Raw genomic sequence first — 21,153 nt, forward strand, 5'->3', positions numbered from 1 at the left:
CAAGAGCCTTCCCGATCACCTGAGGACAAGCTTTGAGGAAGAGTAGAAAATCATCTGCAAATAGCTTTGCCAGTAGTTGGTTGTTATTGGGGACGGATAGCCGTTGAATCTCCCCTCTTGAAGCACTGTCTTCGAGCATTGTCACCAGAGGATGAGATCTAATGGCAAACAAAAGAGGAGCTAGTGGGCATCCTTTCTTAATAGATCTTTTTACCTCAAAGCCCCCCATAATCCGCTCACTAACTAAGAGCTCAGATTGCCTACAAGCACCCAATGCGCTAACTAATCGACACATCCAAGGCCCAAAGCCCAGTGATTTCATGAACTCTTCAATAAAAGACCATGTGATTCTATCGTACGCTTTATCTAGATTCAATTGAAAAAAAATACACTTTTGCTTAGCGAATGAAGAAAAATCTATGCCGATCATTGCTGCCTCAGAATGTTGCCGTAGATAGATCTCCCTTTTATAAATCCATGTTGGTGGGGGGTGATGACCTTGTCAAGAAGAGGACAGAGCCTAAGAGCAATAGTTTTGGTGATTATTTTGTATTCCAATGACATCATAGTTATTGGGCACCAGTGCTTCAACTGGGAGCAACAGACTTGTTTAGGGATCAGTTTGATAAGGCCTCTTTTGGGGCTCAAGTTGAGAGCTTCGTTGACGAGGGCTTGGTTAGCCATTCTCGTGATTGGGGACTTAAGCTCCTACCAAGATTCTATGAAGAACTCTATATGCATGCCCTCCCACCCAAGAGACTTCACTTTACCCAAAGCTTGCAACACGTGACAACATTCCTCCTCGGAGAATGCCTTCTCCAATAAGTTGGCATCTGAATGTGATACCGTTTTTTTGACACTTCCCAGAAGACAACTCTGGCTCCATCCACTTCCGGGGATCAAGCCTCAGGATGCTGGCCAATGATCTGTTGCAAGTGGTTAAGCAGCATATGAACCATTTCATCTGGATCCTTAATCTCCTTTCCTTCCCCATTGGACTACGAGTGGACGATGCCCCAATTTCTCTTGACTTTGAGGGCCCTGAAGAAGTGAGAATGATTAGCCTCCTCTGGCTGGAGGAAAGTCTCTCTGGACAAAATTCAGGTCTTCTTCACCTCCTTGAGTTGTTGTTCAATCAAGTCGCATTTTGGTTCAAGCCACCTTTTGTGCTCGGCTTCAAAAGCTGACCCTTCTTGTTGTTTGGTGGTTAATAGCTTTACTTCGTCTGTGAGTTTCTTTAATCGCTCCTCGTGATGTTTCTTCCTTCTAGGGCTTGCTTTCTTGATTGCTTTTTGGATATTCTTGGTGAAGATATCCCAAGCCTTAGGGCTTACCATATCCACATCTTTACCAAGTTTTCTTATAGCTTTTATTGCCAGGCTTCTGAAGAGTGGGTCTTTAAAGAGCTGAGCCCTAGTTGTCAATAGCTTCTTCGATCCTTGAGGGCAGTGAACTTATTCTTTTGTTTTTTGAAATTTCATGCTTAATGGTAGGTGATCCAACAGGCCTTGTGAAGTTACCACCTTCAAAATGGCTGCAGCCAGTCTACTTGATGGAAACAATAGCATCTATCCAATCGCGATGATGTGCCACCATACTGCATGCTGATATGCAAGAATCTTGGTGTGCTATTCCATGGATCCTCATCCCACAAGTCCATTAAATCCCACTTCTCACACAATCTTTGCCATCTAGATCTCTTTGAACCCGCAAGCATGATCAAGGAGCCTGTTCTATCCGTTCTCTTCTCCACCATATTGAAGTCTCCCATCAGAATCCATTCATTCCCCTTCCACGTGCACGTCTTTCAAGTGATCCCAAATCTTTGCTCTTTCCTTCACCACACAAGGATCATGTATATTGACAATAGTGATATGTTTGTCCCCCCACTTGATCTTTACTCCCAAATATCTCCCAATTGGATGATTGAGCACCACCTTAGGTTCTAGGTCCCTATACACAACCATCATTACACCATTGTACCCATCCCCATCCTCTCCATAAAATATAAGCTTCTTCCCTAGTGCTTGTTTTCTTTTACTTGTGGCATCGAGGTGATGTTCTTGGACAGCCCAGCATTTAACTTCCTTTCCTTTTCTAACTTCCTTCCAAAAGAGGGAGCTCTTCTCCTTAGTCTTCAACCTCTTAACATTCCATGACTACATAATCAACTCCTCCAATCCTGAGATAGGGGAATGAACTCCTCCACCTCTTGAGACACTCGTATTGTGCCCTCTTTCCTAGTGTCCTCCTCATTGGTCCTTTCCCATTCCCCATGGTTACCATGAAGTTTCCCGGGGGATCCAAATCAGGGGCTTTCTTTTCTTGTAACACTGCAAAGGGGTTTTGAAGAGGGATGATAGATGTCGTCCATTTTGGCTGGGTAGGAGGTGGGGCACAGTTTCTATCTTTTCAAGCTTTTGTAGTCTCAAGTGACCTGGAATCCCTTGCCGTGGCCTTCACCCTTTTGGCCCTCTTCAGGCCTGGAATTTGCACCGCCGACATAGTTGTCACTGTCGTGAACTGTTGATCATAGATCATAGCCTCTTTTTCTTCACCTTCTCTTGACTCTTTGCTAATCTTAACCTATTTCTCACTCACTTCTATAGTTGCAAAAGTCCTAGAGTCTTGCATTGCCGGTTCGGTATTTGCTTTATCCTTCACAGGGCAATCCTTGGCAAAGTGTCCAAATTTGTTACACTCAAAGAATGCCCCAAAATAGGTGCTGAAGTTGAGTGGAATCTTAACAAGCCCTGATCCAACATTGATGACCATGCCCTTAGGTGGTGTCTTAGAAACATTCTAGCCTATGCACACCAAATTAGAGGCCCTGCCTAGTCCTCTCTTGTTAGGAACAAACAAGGGGGTGCCTAGTTGACTTAGCAGCATCCTGATATTATCTCACAACCAACTTGGTAGCCCCACGAACTCGACCCAAACTGGATGTTTCCCATGGAGGGATTCTGCCGAATCAAAAACGGGCTCCCATGGTACTACATAGACCATTGTCCTGTTAAAAAAAGGGGGAATTTTATCCAAGATCTTCACAACATCTGAGTCGTCCTTGAATTTGACTGAACAGAAGCCATTAGCGAGATATGTCGTACTTTCAATTGTTCCTCCATGTCCAAGGATTTGAGGTCCCTGAATCCATTGTATCATATCAAATCTATTTGGGACTCTCCCACTGAAGCCAAACACCAGTGTAAGCTACGCTTGCATGGCAAGCTATTTTTTTATAAGCGTTGGTGGAATTGCCACTATGATGGCCTCCACAACCTCCACTTGCCTACTGAAGAGACTTCTTCAAAGCACTGTAAGCGAGATCTGACAACCCATCTTCAAGTAGCCCCCCGCTTTTTGTATGTGAGCAAGATCTCTTGTTACCGCTAAGGCCAATCTCCATATGTCTGCTGACTTCTTTTAGTTCGTATTTCAGTCGGGACTTTATATTCTTCAGTTTCTCCTAGCCTTCATTGCTAGAAACCTCAACAATTGTGGCTTTGTTGTAGACCAAAGGATAAGGACCCTTCAAAATGATCGCAAAAAGAAATACCTGATCTGAGAGAACCAAAGCCGGAAGCCAACTTGTTGGTGTTTGTACAAATGATTCCTTGAGGCTCCCCAGTCTTGAGTGTCTTTACCTCAAAATTGCACGCTTTAGTGTTCAGATCAACCACACCATCTTTTTTCGCAAGAGTCATCTCAACCGATCATTCTTCATTATCCACCAGGTTTGGTCCCTTAATCACTATTTCATCTCTCATACTGACAATGTTTGATGCACAACCTCATCCATCGGCACGATGCCTTCCTACATCGGCAACTTTCTTGTCTCCAACATCTCCGAGAATATTCGGATGTCCACCTCTGTTGGTAGCATCTCGGCATCCGTGCTAGGAACCGCTATGGAGCAAACTATTGGAGGGGGGAAGGGGGGGGGGTATAGGCGTCTGTGCCTTGCCCGGCCGCCTAGAGTCTGGGCGCCCACTGACTTGTATACCTTATACATAGCATAAGTGTATAGGGGGCTGCTGACTCTTTGAGTCTCCCCACCCACATCGTGTGTGTGTCTCCTTCTCTCTCTCACTCTCTGTCTGTGGTGCTCCCCGGTCCCCTTCAATTGGTATCAGAGCTATGGTGACCGCGGAGAGCACGACGGCTTTGAGATCTTCGAGGCGATAGCTCGCTCGCTCTCGACGGTGGAGTTCGATCGCGGAGTTTCACGGAGAGCGATTTTAGCTTGAGGAGCATTGTCTTTGGAGCTTAGGAGCTTGGTGTGGTCAAGCTTGGTCGAGGAGGCGGTTGCGGCTTCCTTGGTGAGAGGAGCTTTTGAGCTCAGTGGAGCTCGTTAGAGAAGTGCTCGGCGGAGGAGAGCTTGACATTCGAGTGCTTGGATGCTGTTGTGGCAGAGCTCTTGCGTTGGAGCTTGCATTGAGAGGACATTGCATCACGCAGAGTGGAGCAGGAGCAGGTTCAATACTGTGTGCAGCTCGTTTTTGCCATTTTCGGGCTCTAAAACGCAGTTTTTTGCGTAGCTCCGTCATACAGAGTCAGATCTACATGATCCAGGAGTCTAGGTCACGGTTTTGGCACTCTCCAGACGCGATGGTGATGTCTATTTGCTGAAATTATGCTTTGAATTACAGCAGGTACAGCAGCAGGTTTATTTGTGCACTTTCGGGTCCCAAAAACACTGTTTTTGGTATATCTCACACACACGGAGTATTTTCTGCAGCAACCAGCAAATTCATAGGTGTACACAGGTTTTTGGATATGCATTTGTCCAGAGAGCCACTCATGCGAGAGTGAGCTATGTTGCCATGGTCTTGGCGGTTTATGTATGCCATATATGGATTTGTGTATTTGTTTATGGCTAAGATTATTTGAGATTTGGCTCAATTTATAGAAGAAACTCTGTTGGATTTTATCCAGGTTCTCGCCATAGCTTCTACGTATCCGTAGGTTGCTCTTTGACAGTTTAGTGGTTGAGTTTACTCCCACTTTGACAGGTGATTTTCAGTCATCATTTGGTTGGAGTTTGGAGTCACTTGTGTATGCCCTTGTGTGCCGTATTTCGCATTGCGCATAGCCCAGAGATCTTGCAAGGTTTTGCGAAATGTTGCTATAGTTATCTAGCAGACATTTGGTCATCGATTGAAAGGTATTTTGGCAGCAATCATCACTCACATGTATGTCATTTGAGGTGCCGTTGAGTGGTACTCTGGCAAGAGCGGGTATGCTCATATGTATGACTTTGTGAGGTGATTCCGGTCGAGTTTCTTCCCGGATTGGCCATTGTGGCATATATTATTGTCTCTTTGAGGTTTACTGTTGAGATTTTGCTCCAGTTACAAAGGAGACTCTGCCAAAATTTTGTCAGATATTTATGCGTGATTGAGTCATATTGACTTGTGATTTTGTGCAAGGTTTTGCACGGTTATTGGTGCAACTTTGCATCAGGTTTTGAGCCATATTTGCAGACTTTTGTTGATGCGATTCGAGCCAGTTTAGGGCTGATTTGGTTGACATTTGCTACTCATTGTTGATTGCTCTTTTGCGAGCATTATGGCTGATTTTTCATTTGACTTCCAACGTTATGGTCTGACACAGTTTGATGGTGTAGATTTTGTTGCTTGGAAGGAGCGTATGCTTGTTGCATTGGCGGATTTGGGGCAGGATAAACCCTTGCATGGTTTATCGGCGAAGCCCAATTCTATGTGTGATGATGATTGGCAGGATCTTGATGAGTTAGCCATGTCTACGATTTGTTTGCATCTGGTTGAGTCTGTTTACTGGCAGGTCTCGAGGGAGACTACAACTCATGCTTTATGGCAGAGTTTACATGCTATGTACGCAACATCCATGTCTACAGGGGAGTCTAGTCCCACTTCTATGTCCATGGGAGAGATTGGTCCCACACGCAAGTCTCGACGGCATAGAAACTTGACATGTTGGCATTGTGGACATAGAGGGCACATTAGGCGTTGATGTTTCAGGCGTTTGAGACAACGGAGGCGACAGATGCGTGATGCAGATTTGGGCACGACAGATGCTAGTGAGATCAGTACGGTGGTTACTGAGTATGCTTGTGATGGCGATGTCACATTTACATCTAGCTTGTCTTCAAACGATCTTATGTCTATGGATTGCATATCGGATTGCACATTGTCTTCACATTGGTTACTAGATTCAGATGCTACTTTCCATGTCACGTCGCATCGTGAGTGGTTTAGCACGTTTTCTAGTGGGAGACTTGGTTGTGTGCACATGGCTGATGGTGTTGTGTATGACATTGAGGGTGAAGGAGACGTATGTTTGTCCTTGCCCAGTGGTATGAGATTTACCCTGCGTCATGTGCGTTATGTGCCAGATTTGAGACGGGATTTGATCTCAGTCAGACAGTTACGGTATAGTGGATGTCGGGTATCGCTGCTTGAGCGATCTTTTGTGTTGCATTTGGGTTCGCTGGTGATTGCGAGAGGTGCTAGAGTTGGCACATGGTACCCATTGCACGTAGTACTGGTGCGAGATGGTCGAGTCTCAATCTTGTTACAGCCATGCAGACAGCGAGAGAGCATGCGAGTCTCTTTTGCTTGTGGGTTGCAGGGTACTTTGCATGGAGTGCAGAGTAGTGAGCTCGTTGTGCACACAGTTGGGGCACGACTTGAGCAGTCACACAGAGAGGTGACAGAGTCAGATATGCATGCTTTGCTAGTGACTGAGCAAAGCAGAGAGTCAGTTGTGCGAGATACTTCTATGCAGGATAGACAAGTAGAGCGGTCTTGCTCTAGTGAGTCACGACAGGAGGACGTTGTGCAAGAGTCTATGCATACGGAGTTAGAGCATGAGAGCTCTAGTGAGTCACAGCAGATTGAGTGGTCATGTTTGCAGTGGATGATTGCAGAGGAGATTGAGATGTCAGCGATTATGCAGTCATTCCTTTCTATGCTCTACAGTGAGCATGGGGATATAGTTGTGCAGGATATGTCTTCCAACAGACATCTAGAGCAGCTGGTTTGCTCTGAGGTTGCACGACAGATTGATGCGTCTTTTGCGGACAGTCAAGAGATGCATGTGGCTGACACACCTTGTCAGTCAGAGATGCCTATTGCCAGGGATATATATGTTGATGCATGCTCCGTAGAGCTAGCAGGGCCCGCTAGCATTGCATCGTCATTCGGTGGTCTCATGTATGAGATGTTGATCTTGAGACCGGATATCGCAGCTGTAGTGGGAGCAATTGCAGTTGGGGTTGTCAGTCGTTTGTTGACTGATGATGGCATAGTGCACGAGGGAGATATGCAGGTATTGCGTACATACTTGCAGTACGTGTGCGGTACATCTGGTGGTGTATGGACTTACACGGGGGCAGGACAGCCGGATGCACACGATCACAGCCAGCCAGTGGGCATCGGTTGAGAGCGGTTTTCTCTCACCTTTTGTAGTCTTTAGACTAGGTTCCCTTGCTTAAAGGAACAGTCGCCTTTAAGTGGGAGGTTGTTGGGGTATAGGCGTCTGTGCCTTGCCCGGCCACCCAGAGTCTGGGCGCCCACTGACTTGTATACCTTATACATAGCATAAGTGTATAGGGGGCTGCTCACTCTTTGAGTCTCCCCACCCACATCGTGTGTGTGTCTCCTTCTCTCTCTCACTCTCTGTCTGTGGTGCTCCCCGATCCCCTTCAGGGGGGTGTCGTGGTTGGGCACGAGACCTAGAAGAGGCACAATCAACTAGTAATAATGTCAAAGATAATAGGACAAAAAATGACACCGAATAACCGAAGAGAAGCCGTTGAAAAAGGCCTAAGTGAGTAGGTAACGCTGAAGATACATGAGCCTAAGATAACAAGATAACATGCATGAGCTGGAACGCCTAAGATAAACGTGACTACAAGGTAGGCAAGCGAGGAGCTGATTCCACGCAGTTTGCAACACCCACACAAAACAAGCAATAGTGGGGGAAGTCAAGAGCGGCAACTTTGACACTGCAGGTGCAGCAAGGGAAGTTCCACGCACGACAAAGCAAGGAGGGGGCAGACGGCTTTGTTCAAATCTGTTCACTGAGGCTCCGATTCATTGCATGCACCCCTACCCTATTTCACCATGCTTGTTCGCCATCGCCATTCCCAGTTTCTTAATGACTTCTGTTCACTAGATTCAAAAGAAAAAGGTGTAGGGGGGTTTTCTTTTTTAGATTGGAGAGTTGTATAGGTGGAAGGTGAAGAGAGGGCTGAATGTTAAAGGCATAAAAAATATATAGGGGGATTTTTTTTTCTTTAATTGGAGAGGTGGGAGGGGCAACAATAGGCCTCTCCCTACAAAGTTGTGGCTCGGGATGCTATCTAGTTGGTGCCCCTTTGATGGTGATGGAGCTTCCAGGCTCCCCCCATGCTGGGATGGAATGGTCCTGCTTATCCGATGGTTTTTTGGTTGGGTTGGTCCATGATTAGCCTGATTATGATGGTGTGTAAACTCTAGGCGATGGTAGGGTGGCTGCCTTGTTAGCCGAATCCTTGTAATTCTTTTTGGCTATGTCTGTTCGGTCTAATCTTATCGTGGTCATGGTAGTGTGGCTACATGAGCTATCTATGTATTTTTACAATGTTTGCAAAATATATATATTTATCCCCCTACACCACCTATTTCAAATTTTTAACCGTCTCCCATACATTTTTCCTCTTTCTTTGCCCTAACCTTAAAGACTTTTGGCCAACCCTTAAATAACAAACCCCTCCCCTTCCCTCCCTTTTTTTTTTTTTTTCCAAAACTCACAATTGTGAGTGGTAATTGAATAAAACCAAAAGATCTATAGAGCAACTATGCTCGCATCGAGCCATGGTATTTGAAGATCCTTACAGGCTGAACCAAAGACAACCACAAGAGTATCACCATCAACGAAAAAAAAAAACTATGCCCAAACATGGGAGACAAGCCCTATCTAACATGAAGAACCATAAATAAACCAGAACATGACCATAAGCATAAGCAAGTACGAACAGTTCAATGGACCCCATTGTCCTCGTCACCTCTGGAGTCGCCTGAGGTCCCTCGGGTGCCGTGAGAGGGCCACTACATTGTGTGTTGCTGAGGGTACTCGAGTGTGAATGCTTTACTCTATTGCGCACTGGTTGAGGGATGCCCAAGGATCGCGATCCTACATAGACTCACCAAGGATAGTCATAGTAGAAATTAAAATTTAAAGAGAAAGTTGGAGCTCCTAGGGGGGGAGGTTCCCACTTCTCTCGTCGTGACTCAGCTATATTATGGACCACAAAGACGGCCATCATGAGTGCACTAATGAGGGTTCGATCCCTCTTGGCAGTGTCGGTCTGCCTTGGAGCAAGAGCCCTCAGACCAAGAGCTAAACTTTGTCTTCAATTCGGAGGGCCAAAAACATGCTTGTGATATCAAGTATGAACTTATGAGCATGGGAAAATCCTGAAGCCCTCGTTCGGAAAGCAAAATCTGACTGAGGAAATGCTTCTTGGGGCAGTCTTGCACAGCCAGAATAACGAACAGGACGGCTTTGCTATAATGTTGATTTCAATCCGAAGCTGGCCTTACAAAGCTTGGAGACTTGTTGTGCTAGGGTTGCTGTTCTCTACTTCATGGGTCGGCGGATGACCACTCTAGGTTTATGGGAGTGGGCGTCTTACTGCTCTAGGCAACCGTAATGAGATTAACTGCTTTACAGCCATAGGCAAAGGGTTCTATGTGGTAGCTTGTACCTCTGAGAAAGTTGTCCAAGATCTCATGATTAGAGGAGGGATGTGGGGAGGCATCATACTTCACATATGTCATGTCGTGGACGCCAAAATTCTATTCCAATGAGGAGATTATGACTTTCTGCTCGGTGTGGGTTACCCTCAAGAGCCTACCTATATGGCTTCATGACCATATTCTCACTATCGCTTCTATGTTGGGTCGGACCCTGTTTATCTAGAGGTTGCAAAAGATTATATCCCGATTGGATGTTAAGGTGTGTATCCTATGGAACATGGGCCAACCTGTTCCCAAATATGTAGATCTCAATATGGGAGAGTTTGGGGCCTTTTGACAAGAGTTGGCATTCGCCTCCTTTCTCAATGCTTGCTACAAATGCCGGAGAATTGGGCATTTTGCACGAAACTGCCCCGAGGCAGCAAGGAACAATAGGCCAACGACCAACCCCGCTCAACAATACAGGACTACTTGGAGGCGGGTTACCAAAGAGGAGACCACTAGGACGGAGACAAAGTCTATTGAACAAGATGGAATAGGTGAGAAGGTGACTAAAGCAATGGATTTCCCTACAATACAAGAGAAACCAACTATGCCTGTTAGTCTTGCTGGTGAGGCTTGCAAAGAGACTATGAGCCCGCCGACTGAGGATATGCAGGATGGATTGGAGCCAGTTATTAACTAGAACTTTGAGACACTAACGTCCAATGAGTCTAATAAGCATGAGCCTACTACGAGTGTTGCTCGGGATGTTAAAATAGACCTCATCATTCAGAATAGTAAGGTTAAGGGTAAGAAGGCTTGCACTCGTACTGTTAGCCTACTGAAGCAAAAGAAGAAGAAAATATGACTTTTCTCTATTTGTCTGTCAACGTCTGGTTTTCGGTGCCATTGCTTGCTGGTCAAGGAGTGTGTTGTGACACGGCTATCTTCTTGGTAGCAACTCGAATTTAGCCTTGGATATTTATACTGCTTGCTTACAGTGTCTAACTTTGGTCCTCCTAAATCAAAACATACTCTGCACCCTCACCACCTCTACAAGTAATCCTCACCACCTCTTCAATCAATCCTTCACCAACCCCGCCCATTCTAACTTCCCCTCTCATAAACAACATCCTCCATTCCCCCTCTCCTCTCTCTCTCCGAAAAAAAAGGACAATACTCAACAAGCCACCTACTTTAATGCCTAAATGTTCTGCCAGCTGCATCCAAAGCCTCTTTTTACCTCAAGTTCCTCCTACCTTGGAATCTAAATGTTCCTCACACATTGGGCACACACCCCATAATGATCATGGAAACAAGTCAGACAAAGAGAAAGGGAGGAGGTAACTAATTCTGACACACCCACATCTTGGGTGCATCTACTCTTCAATAAGCCCACCTCCTCCCTAACCTTTATTATCATGACTCACCTTCCCATTCTTCTACCTCAAATTTTAGCACCATCTTTACCTCTCTCGTAACTATATGACACCTTATTTTTTTAATAGGGGATCAATGGTTGTAAAGGGGCATCACAAGCGCACGCGATAGCAACCGTCGCATCAATTTGTGAACTTAGTGTGAACTATGCATGAACTCAATGAACTAGTTTTTTTGTGAACTCAGTGTGAACTAGCATTGACCAAAAAGTGGATCTCGTGGCAAGCTACTTTTTTTACATTAATTAAAGGGCCCACCGAGAATACACTCTCTTCGTATTAAGTTGAAACATTGAGAAATTAGTTGTACATTCCCCCACCCTCAAATCTACATAAATTTCTTTGCGCTATTATATAAAAAGGTATACATCCAAAACCCATCAAGAATTCACTCTCTTCTTATTAAGTTGAAACGATGAGAAATTAGTTGTACAACACCCCCCCCCCCCCCCCCCCCCTCCCTTTCAAATCTACATAAATCTCTTTGCGCTATTATATAAAAATGTATACATCCAAAACCCTAGACCCTTACGCAAAGAGAAAAGACAATTCCAAGCTTCAGACCTTTTTTTCAAAAGGCTTTTTTGTTCCACTGAAGATAATCCAAACTCCTCCTTTATAGATTGGTTGGCGATCGTAATAGTCAGTGATTGGCGAGGGCGAGTCACTAACAATGTTTGGAGAACTTTTACCTAGATCCATGTAAATAGGTCTCCATTGCCCTTGCTACCCTGTCATGGACATAAGTATCCTTAGAGCCCTAGCTCTCTCTCTCTCTCTTCATCGTCCATCTCATCCCATGTCGTTTTTGCATTTTTCACTTCATGGGTTTTTTGTGTTGCCACGTTTTTTTGGCGAAATTGTACTTTGGATGATTGTTCTCGAGGAAGTGAAGCTATGGCCTCCAGGAGGGCGGTCGACTTACGCATAGGAATGTTGATTGCAACATTATGAACAAGTAATAAATGGTTCATCAGGTCACCACGTTTGAGATACCGGATGCATTGATCACGACAAGCATCACTAGCAACGCATGCACGAGCTTTGCATCCATCCTGGAGCAAAATCTCAACAAAGAGTTCTTGACCATTTGTTGCCATTGCAAAGCGAGAACAAGGTCTACTCCAAACATTCCAAATGAGAAACTATCAAGCTCTTTTCTATTAGCTAAGCCAAGGAAGAAATGAAAAGGGAGTGACTTGTACGCAAGTACGGCCACATTTGTTTTTACTTTCAGAACGCTAAACAACGCTAAACTCTCATTCTCATGCATTTCTTTGCATAAAATTGACTCCATGTCCATGAAACTGTGAAAAAACACTTTACGAAAAACAGCGTGCAATATTTTTTTGCTTCAAAGTTTAATTTTCATTGCCTCACATGAAACTTTGAAAAGCCTTTAGCTCACAGAAATTGGCATGCATGATGTACTTTTGCAAATTGCTACTGTCTGCATCAAAAGCTGCACTAAACAGAAAACAATGTGTGTGAAACGAGCCATGCGTAGTATATGTTTGTTGATTGTTGAAGGAGATTATGAGACGCACCAAAGAGTTTTGATTTTCTCACACACACACACACACACACACACACACGCGTGCGCACATAACACAACACAATGCAGCTTTAGAGGCCTATTCTACACAGCTTTCTCTACGTAGAGCGGCTTCCTTCCTGGCACAAAGCTTCAAGTTTCTTCCTTGCACAAGGCCGCGTTGGTTTGTGAGTGTATGCATCCGATGTGAACTCGTCCTACCTTTTTACCCTTTCCAACTTGCCCATTAACATATCACCATCACTCGTATTAAGTTTCAAAATATTCCCTCTTTATGAGCCACTGGACCCAATCAACGGCATGCGTTCAAAGAGCCTTCCTAGCCTTAGATCCCCTCTTAAAAAAACGAGGGTGTCAAACAGTGACCCTCCCCTTGGAGGACGCATTGAAGAAGACACAAGTTTTGTCTCGCGTTCACTAACCCACAAGCATACAAGATCCTGGCCTATACCTTTAGCGATGCTTTTTCTAATTTACTTAACCACAATCTCATATCACAAGCCCTTTCTGATACTGAGAAGAAAGGCTTAGGTATGGGTCTCAAATTCATTCCCCAGCGTCCTAATCCCTAACCCAAAATAGTTTCTTCCAAACTCACAGATTGTGAGTGAAATGTATTACAAAACCCAAAAAAGTTACATAGTAACCCATGCTCCACATGAGCCATGGCATCTGTCCACAACCTATCCACACGAGATAAAGTGGTTGATAAAGGGTGTCACTCTATGACCGATAATAGCAGAGGGGAACTATGACTAACTTAGGGTTGCCACCAAGGAGAGAGCCCTACCACGGCACACCCCTTGACCACCAAGCCAGAGCATATGGAACGTAACACCGAGAAGAATGACATCAAGAAACATCATTTTTCCTTCTTTTTTTTTCATTTTTTCTTTTTCTTTCGCTTCAGAAAACTTACAGTTCTAGTCAACAAACAGATAGTTCTAGTCGTTGTAACCAAAATATGAGCAACACGGCTGATGACCCAGCTCGAGCTGTGATCTTTGCTTGTATTCAAGTCAAGCTGACCAGCTTCATTCGACATCTCCATAATAGGGTTAATGAGAAACTCTGGTTTATCTTCCATCTCAAATGGTGAGCCCCCGGCCTCTTTGCTCACCTCCCAACCATTAGTGGGTTCGAGCGGCCCAATGGGTTCCTCTTGCATCTGTGGTGGGGAATGTAACTCTTCAGCCGCCTCATTGCAAGACAAATCCTGTTCTCTGGCCTTTCCTTCCTGCTTAGGATCATCCGCAGAAGGCTTGGTCTCCCTGATGGCGCATCTCTAGGTTGTCATGACCATCAGATTATGGACAACTTTCACTTCGGGGCAGTCCCTACTATAGTGCCCAATTCTATGACATTTATAACAGGCATTCAGGAACAAGGAGAACGCTAACTCTTGTCGAAAAGCGGCAAAGCTGCCCATATTCAAATCCAAATACTTGGGAATTGACTTACTCATTCCAAAGAATACACACTTTTATGTCCAAACCCGATCTCACCCATTGCAGTTTCAAACCCAACATAGCCGCTATGGAGCCTTTATGGTCCTGAAGCCATATCGGATGTCCTTGAACGTCACCCACACCGCGAAGAAGTCCATGAACTCTTTGTTGGATTTGAACTTTGGCGTCCATGATGTAGCATACACAAAATGGTTAGAAGCCTTGAATTTCGAGAATGTTTTAAAACTCATAAAACAACCATACCCTCACCTTGCAAAGTCTTGTTTAGGGTTGCGCAAATTGACGATGGTGTAGGGTTGAGGAACTATAGCTTGGTTTCTGTCCTTATCTATTGAAGGCTTTTCTCTGCCCTTGTGTATAAGCTAAGTTTTTTTCTACCTATCCGCTTCCTCCGCTTTTCCCGTTGGACACTGCCGGGTTGGGGAGGTGCTGGTGGAGTTTCGTTTGCGAGCGTATTACAAGGCTGATGGTTCCTTAGATCGGTGCTTTCTTGCTGAGCTCACACACTACTAAAAAGTCCAACTCTCAAATCGTGCACCATGGCACGGATCACAATCCATCAAGTCGCATCCTCTTGATGGGTTCAACCTTCTGTTTCGGACTTTCCAGGTGCACGTGGGTCATGAATGCTTAGCTTTGCTGCGGAAGCTTCAGTGAGAGCTTGGGCCTCATCCACCCTCCATCAAGTGCACGCTCGTCCATGATCGCGATCCTTCAACACAACACCTACCCCCCCTCCCCACCCCAACACACACACACACACACACACACATGGATCGTGATCAATCTTAATTTAACAAGTGATAAAATCATGCGGCCCGCCTAGTAATAGGAAAGGGTAGCGAGCCCTCATTTATAAGTGACACGGGGTGGGAGTGAAAGGATTGACGGCAGGGGCGACTAATCGATCGGGTGGTGATGTGGGCCGTCAGATCGACGCAGTAGGGGGGGGGGGGGGGGGGGGGGGGGGGGGGGGGGGGGGGTGGTTAGAACTCGAGACTATGGAGGGGGAGGTTGGGGTTCAAGGGGCCGCCGTATCAGAAGGCACCCTAAATTTTTTATTTCCATTGGGGAAGATCAACGGCTGATCAATCTCTAGCCGTCGACCCCTCTACTTTTCTCGTGCCATTTATTGATGAGGGTAGCCAGCCTTTCTTCTGGATGTTTGCAGAGCCTTTCTTCCGGATGGATAGATGTGAATGAGTTTGTACTCAAAGGTTATTTTCATTAGTGTTGATACGCATTGCATCCACCGAAGAGGACATGCGCAAGCTTTGGCTATGAAATCGTTGCAAAATTTCTTTGAGTTCTTGAGGAGGATCCGACTTTCAAACGAAAGCCTCAAATAAAGCTATTTTTTATTTTTGTGAAGAATAGTGTTCTAGAACCATGGTGCGGCAAATGCCATCCTTGTGAACTCTATTAGCTATTGAGGTCTCTTCTGTATAGTAATGACTCCATCAAATAGGTTCCAAGAATGGAAAATTTGAACGCGGAATAGGGAACAACAATAGGCATGAATTGCCATTCTCTGTTTTGAATACTTGTAAATGGGGAAGGGAAGCCTGAAAATGGTCATTCCCTGTAACTATGATTCAATATCCGATTATCAATAAAATTCTATTTTGCACAGCTTGCTTAGATCTTGAGACTAAGTCTCTTCTCAAACCCAAGTTTGGAAGTGGAACAAAGTACTTTAGGGCAAATCATTCTTGGATTCTACAACTACCAGCTTTCAAATCAAGAACCTCATTTGATATTGGTAGTTTTGATGAGTTTTTATGGCTGTCCTTGGGTGACTAAATCTCAGTGAGAAGGAGTGACCATTTTTTGTCTATCATACCCAGTCCCAATCCTCATGACTTTATAGTCACAAGGAATGGCAATTCATGTCGTTCCTTGTTCTCGCTCACCAATGCCATTTCCCATTCCTTGTGATGATCTCAAAGTTATGAAGCTTTGCATAGTATATAGGATAGCACTGTGGTTTATTATCTTGGCTAACAACCATTGCTTGGAATAATAAAATCTAGTAAAAACTTGGATGGAAGATCGATCAAGCTAGCTTTCTAGGCCTTACACAACACTTTGCAATGGAGAAGCATATAACGGTGGCTAATCTTTGTGGGTTTTGAGGAGCTTTGAAGTTGATTACAATGCTCCATTATATTGCTTTGGTAGAAACCTTGAGCTGGGGTGAGCCAACAATAGTCATCAAACCTTACCTCATAATTATATGGAACTGCTTTCCATCTTTTACAAGTGAGAAGGAAGTTTTCAAGTCATTGTAATTTCTCCTTAGAAGAGATTTTTGCATTAGTTTAGTTTGATGCGATGGAAATTGCTTTTACACATGAAACAACAAGCTTTGCAAACCATAGCATGTGGGTGCAGGATAACTGCTTTAAACTATAGCATTCATGATAGGGTGTGTCAAAGCTCCTTGAGGAAACTTGACAATCAGGTTGAGCTTTGCAATTTCATCTACATCAGCTTGTAACAAACTAAACAAAGCATGCTTTTAGAGAGAGAGAGAGAGAGAGAGAGAGAGAGAGAGAGACTCAGACATTGAGCTATCCCGTGATCAATGCACAAGCGCCGCATTCAAGTCCATTAAGAAATGCATACTAGTCACTTACTACGCCTAAAAATCTGCGCATATGCTTTGTGTTTAGTGATGATCTGTGTAATTTTGGCAGACAGTGTGCGAGCTGCCTGCATGGTATAAGGGTGAGCTTATCATCCATGTGAACAATGCAAATGCCAATGTAGCAACAAGGAACTACATTATGTTGGAGCTTTTGAGGATCTATGGAGAGGAAGCTATTTATGTTGTGATAGCTCTTCAAGGTATGTTATTATGCAAGTTGTGGCAATGGTAGCTATTTTCACATCTTGTAGTGGGGCGAGTTGAATGGGGCATCTGCCATGGGACCCTACACATGATTGGCGAGCATGGGGTCGATGATGAACTGTTAGAAAATGCCATTCAAAGGAGCGTGTGAAGGCTCCATCATTAGAAACGATAGAATGTGTGGGGTTGTAGATAAGTCAATAGCCACTTGGAAGCACGAGGGTATGCAGTGAGATGAGGCCGCCTTGGTGCATGAGTGGGGATTCCAGAGAGACAAAGAGAGTCTATAGGGGAGCTAGCTGAGAGTTGATGTTAAAAACTCCATTTTGCAAGAGGGATACCCTACCCAAGTGTGGCTTCTTAACGACCACTACTATACTGCTTTGTAAGTAGGGATGTTTTTTTGCATCGCATAGGCGACGAGAAAAGCATCACTTACTACGTCGCTACAGAGACATTGTTTAAGGGATGCAAACAACGATGCTATAATGTTGCATAAGCGATGCTAAAAGCCGTCGCTTTAAGCAACGACCGTCATTGTTTAAGCGACATTATAAGACCGTTTTTGGTGTGTTGTTTAAGCAACACAAATGCTTTCAATGTCGCTTAAGCGACGCTATTTCTTTAAATTTTTAGACACATAAAGGTCAGGAGCCCGACTATTATTTTCTTACCAAAGACCTATTATACTTACACAAGTCTCTCTCTCTCTCTCTCTCTCTCTCTCTCTCTCTCTCTCTCTCTCTCTCTCTCTCTCTCTCTCTCTCTCTCTCTCTCTCATGCTCAACAACAAGATTTAAAGTGGAAATTGCACACTTGAGAATGTTCTACATACACCTATAGTAGAAAACAACCGGTGAATTTACGCAAACACAGTCAAAAGTCCTTGCTTCTTTGGCACTATGCGAATAAACAAAAACGATGGAAAAATTTGAATATGAATGAAGAAACTTGATAGTACTATATAAGTAGATTAGAACTAACTGAAGCAGATCATCAATGTATGTATATATAAAATGTCAATGTATGTACATGATCATCTATCTAAATGCCACTAAAGGTATGTATCAATATCAAACTCGTTTGAGTGATCCTCCTATCCTCTAGCATGTGAAAATGATACAATGCGTGTCTGCTGCTCATCCATCCTCCTACCCTCTTCCTCCTCTCTCGTGACAAGCTCGAGATCTCTCTCATTGTGAACCTGTTACATTCATAAAAATTATATTAAATCGATTGACAATTAAAAACTAATTTGAAAATCATTTTCACTTAAAAAGATAACTCAAAGTTACAAATATTACTCATAAAAGGGTGTGCGAGTGGAAGGATGCATTGCAAGGCTCTATATCCCTAGTATATTGCCATCTCAATCTCTGTTGCAGTCGGAGCTTGACCGTGATCTTTAGTCTGTACAAAAAAAATTCCAAAGTTTAGGGTTGATCTTATTCGCATCATTCTAAAAACTATGCTATGAAAAGCTATAAATATATACTTACGAAAGTGGCTATGAAGTCGGTCTTGCCCATGCAAACCAAGTGAGATGTGTGGCCGCTCACCACTCTAGCATGTGCTACCTCCTACATTGCATTCAATGAAAATAAAATGATATTAAAGTTACATTATATGTGAATACATATAAGTAATTTAATTAGAAATTCAAATTGTATGTTGACATACTTTTTGTTGCCAGAATGCTACTCGTAATTGCATCTCTTGTCGGAAATCATGACTCCTCATGGAATCCCGGAGGTCTTTTATTTCAGGGACCATAGCATACTACATGTTTGTGTTCACAACAAGAGGAAACAATGTATGTTTGTATGTATAAATGTATGTATGTAGTATGAATGTATAATGTATTAATGTATGTATGTATACATGTATTTATGCATACATGTATATATGCATCTGAGTATGTATGTATGTACGTACCTACATACATGCATACACACACATACACACTAGTACTTTAGCCAAATTAAGTTTAACTTTTTTTTAAAATTCAAATTCAAATTCCTCTTGTACTCTATCGCCTCCATATTATATCCATGGAGACCACTTTCATACGATGGGACATGACGAGAAGTCATTAACACCTTTAGAGAGAGCGCCTTCATTTTACTATGAAGAGGAGCTGATTCCATGTCGGTGCGATAGATGTCAAGGCTTACATCAAAGGTCTTGATGCCAATGTCGTTCATATGAGTCAGATTGGGGTGTTTATGCTCATGCAAAAACGCTCGCACATCGAGATCAACTATCGTTAGTATTATTTATTCTAATTTCTATTTATTTAAATTCTTATAGCTAATTGTGTCAATAATATATATAATATTTCACATGTAGGGACATGCATCTCTAGTTGATGATGATGATGTCATCTATAATCAAGCTGCTTGTCATTCTCACATATGACATGGTCATGCAATCCAAAAATTGCAAATGGACGTCTTGCGACAACCTTTGCCTCTCGGCCTTGAGAGCGAGACTTGTGGTAATTATGGATTGCCCAATCGTCTATTGTCTTTAGTGCAAACATATAACTACAGACACTATAGGGGATGGCATGGAAGATCTCTTCCTAACGACAGAGAGGTTTTTATCTTTTGGGGTTCTCGTTACATGATAGCTCCTTCTAGCCTTTCGAATGGAGAACGTGGCCTATTCATTGCACAAAATCTACAAGTCCCACCACATTCAAAGGTGACACTTATGTGCTTTTGTGGACCCATATATGGATCATGGGACCCTTGGCATCAGTTGGCACGCTACATCCATAGCATGACCACTTATGGTTTGTGTCTCAATGCAACATCCCTTTCAGATAGAGGCATTACCTATGCAAAAAGCCAAATCCTTTAGGTAGGTAGCAGACCATATACACATGGAAACATAGCCGGCTTAATTAATAGTAGTTGGGGATAGAGTGCAAGAACCAATTGCACATTTGTGGAATGCAAAAATGGGCATGAACCGGAATAGATGACAAAGATGTTCCAAGATACATTCTTGTAAATGCCATTAGATCATTACGTGTCGGTGATGAACTATTAGTGAACTACGGATTTCATAGGCCAGAAAGAGCACTCCACCTCTAGATTGAATATGTAAAAGTGTACATAGGAAACGTCCACTTGTGAATTATGTATCAATTTTTTGAAATTTATGCCTCTATATTTTTGCTTAATCAATTTTTTTCCTTCTTAAATGCAAGTATGTTTTACAAAATATCGAGTTTGATTTTTGCATATAGAATGTTTATAATTGTTTCTATGTGATAGATTCCAAATTATGATGTTGAAAATGATGTGCATCTACCTTTGCATGGCATCTCACGTATGTCAATTGAGTGATCCAAAACAGCTATGAGAGATTAAAGGAACTTTATGATTTACATTTTGATAAAACAATGATGTTTTTTATGACGATGAATAGGGGGAAAGGGAAAAACACATGGAACACAAACATGATGCCTCTCTATGTGCTGTATATAGCCCAAGATATACATAGCACCCCAATCCACTAGAGTTCACCTTCAAAACTTGATAATCTCATAGGAAAACCACCATTTTTACACAATTATATACACATGCACATGTTGCACTGACACAAACAGGTCCAATCACCCCGTACAGCCCAATTCACTGCCTTCACCACACACACCTCTCTCTATCTCTCTCTGCACAACCGACCTTGGGGGGACACACACATACTGACACATGCCCAGAACACATGTCCACAAGTAGAGAAGGGGGAATCGACACAATGGCACATCAATGATGGATTCAACTCACAAAAAAACACCATTTACAATACAACTCCAAGCCGCCACAGTCCTCAGCAAGCACAAAATAGGAATTGACAACCCCTTTGGCTCCGCGTAGACATCACAGCCCCATAGCCGCACCTCGACAGCACACAATGGCTCCAACACCACTACGAAGCAAAAATGGCAAAAACCTCTTCAAATGGGTGGGAATCCTCTTTTATAAGGACATACAAAACTTTCAAAAAAATAAATTTGATTTTACTGGCTTGTGCAACTCAATTGGAGCCTCATTTGGTATTTTCTAGCATTGTACCCAAGTGGCACACCTTATTTAGCATACATTGCATGTGGCCGACACCT

The sequence above is a fragment of the Adiantum capillus-veneris genome, chromosome 6, assembly GCF_014529385.1.
Source record: "Adiantum capillus-veneris isolate H3 chromosome 6, ASM1452938v2, whole genome shotgun sequence".
In the NCBI taxonomy this organism is placed as follows: domain Eukaryota; kingdom Viridiplantae; phylum Streptophyta; class Polypodiopsida; order Polypodiales; family Pteridaceae; genus Adiantum; species Adiantum capillus-veneris.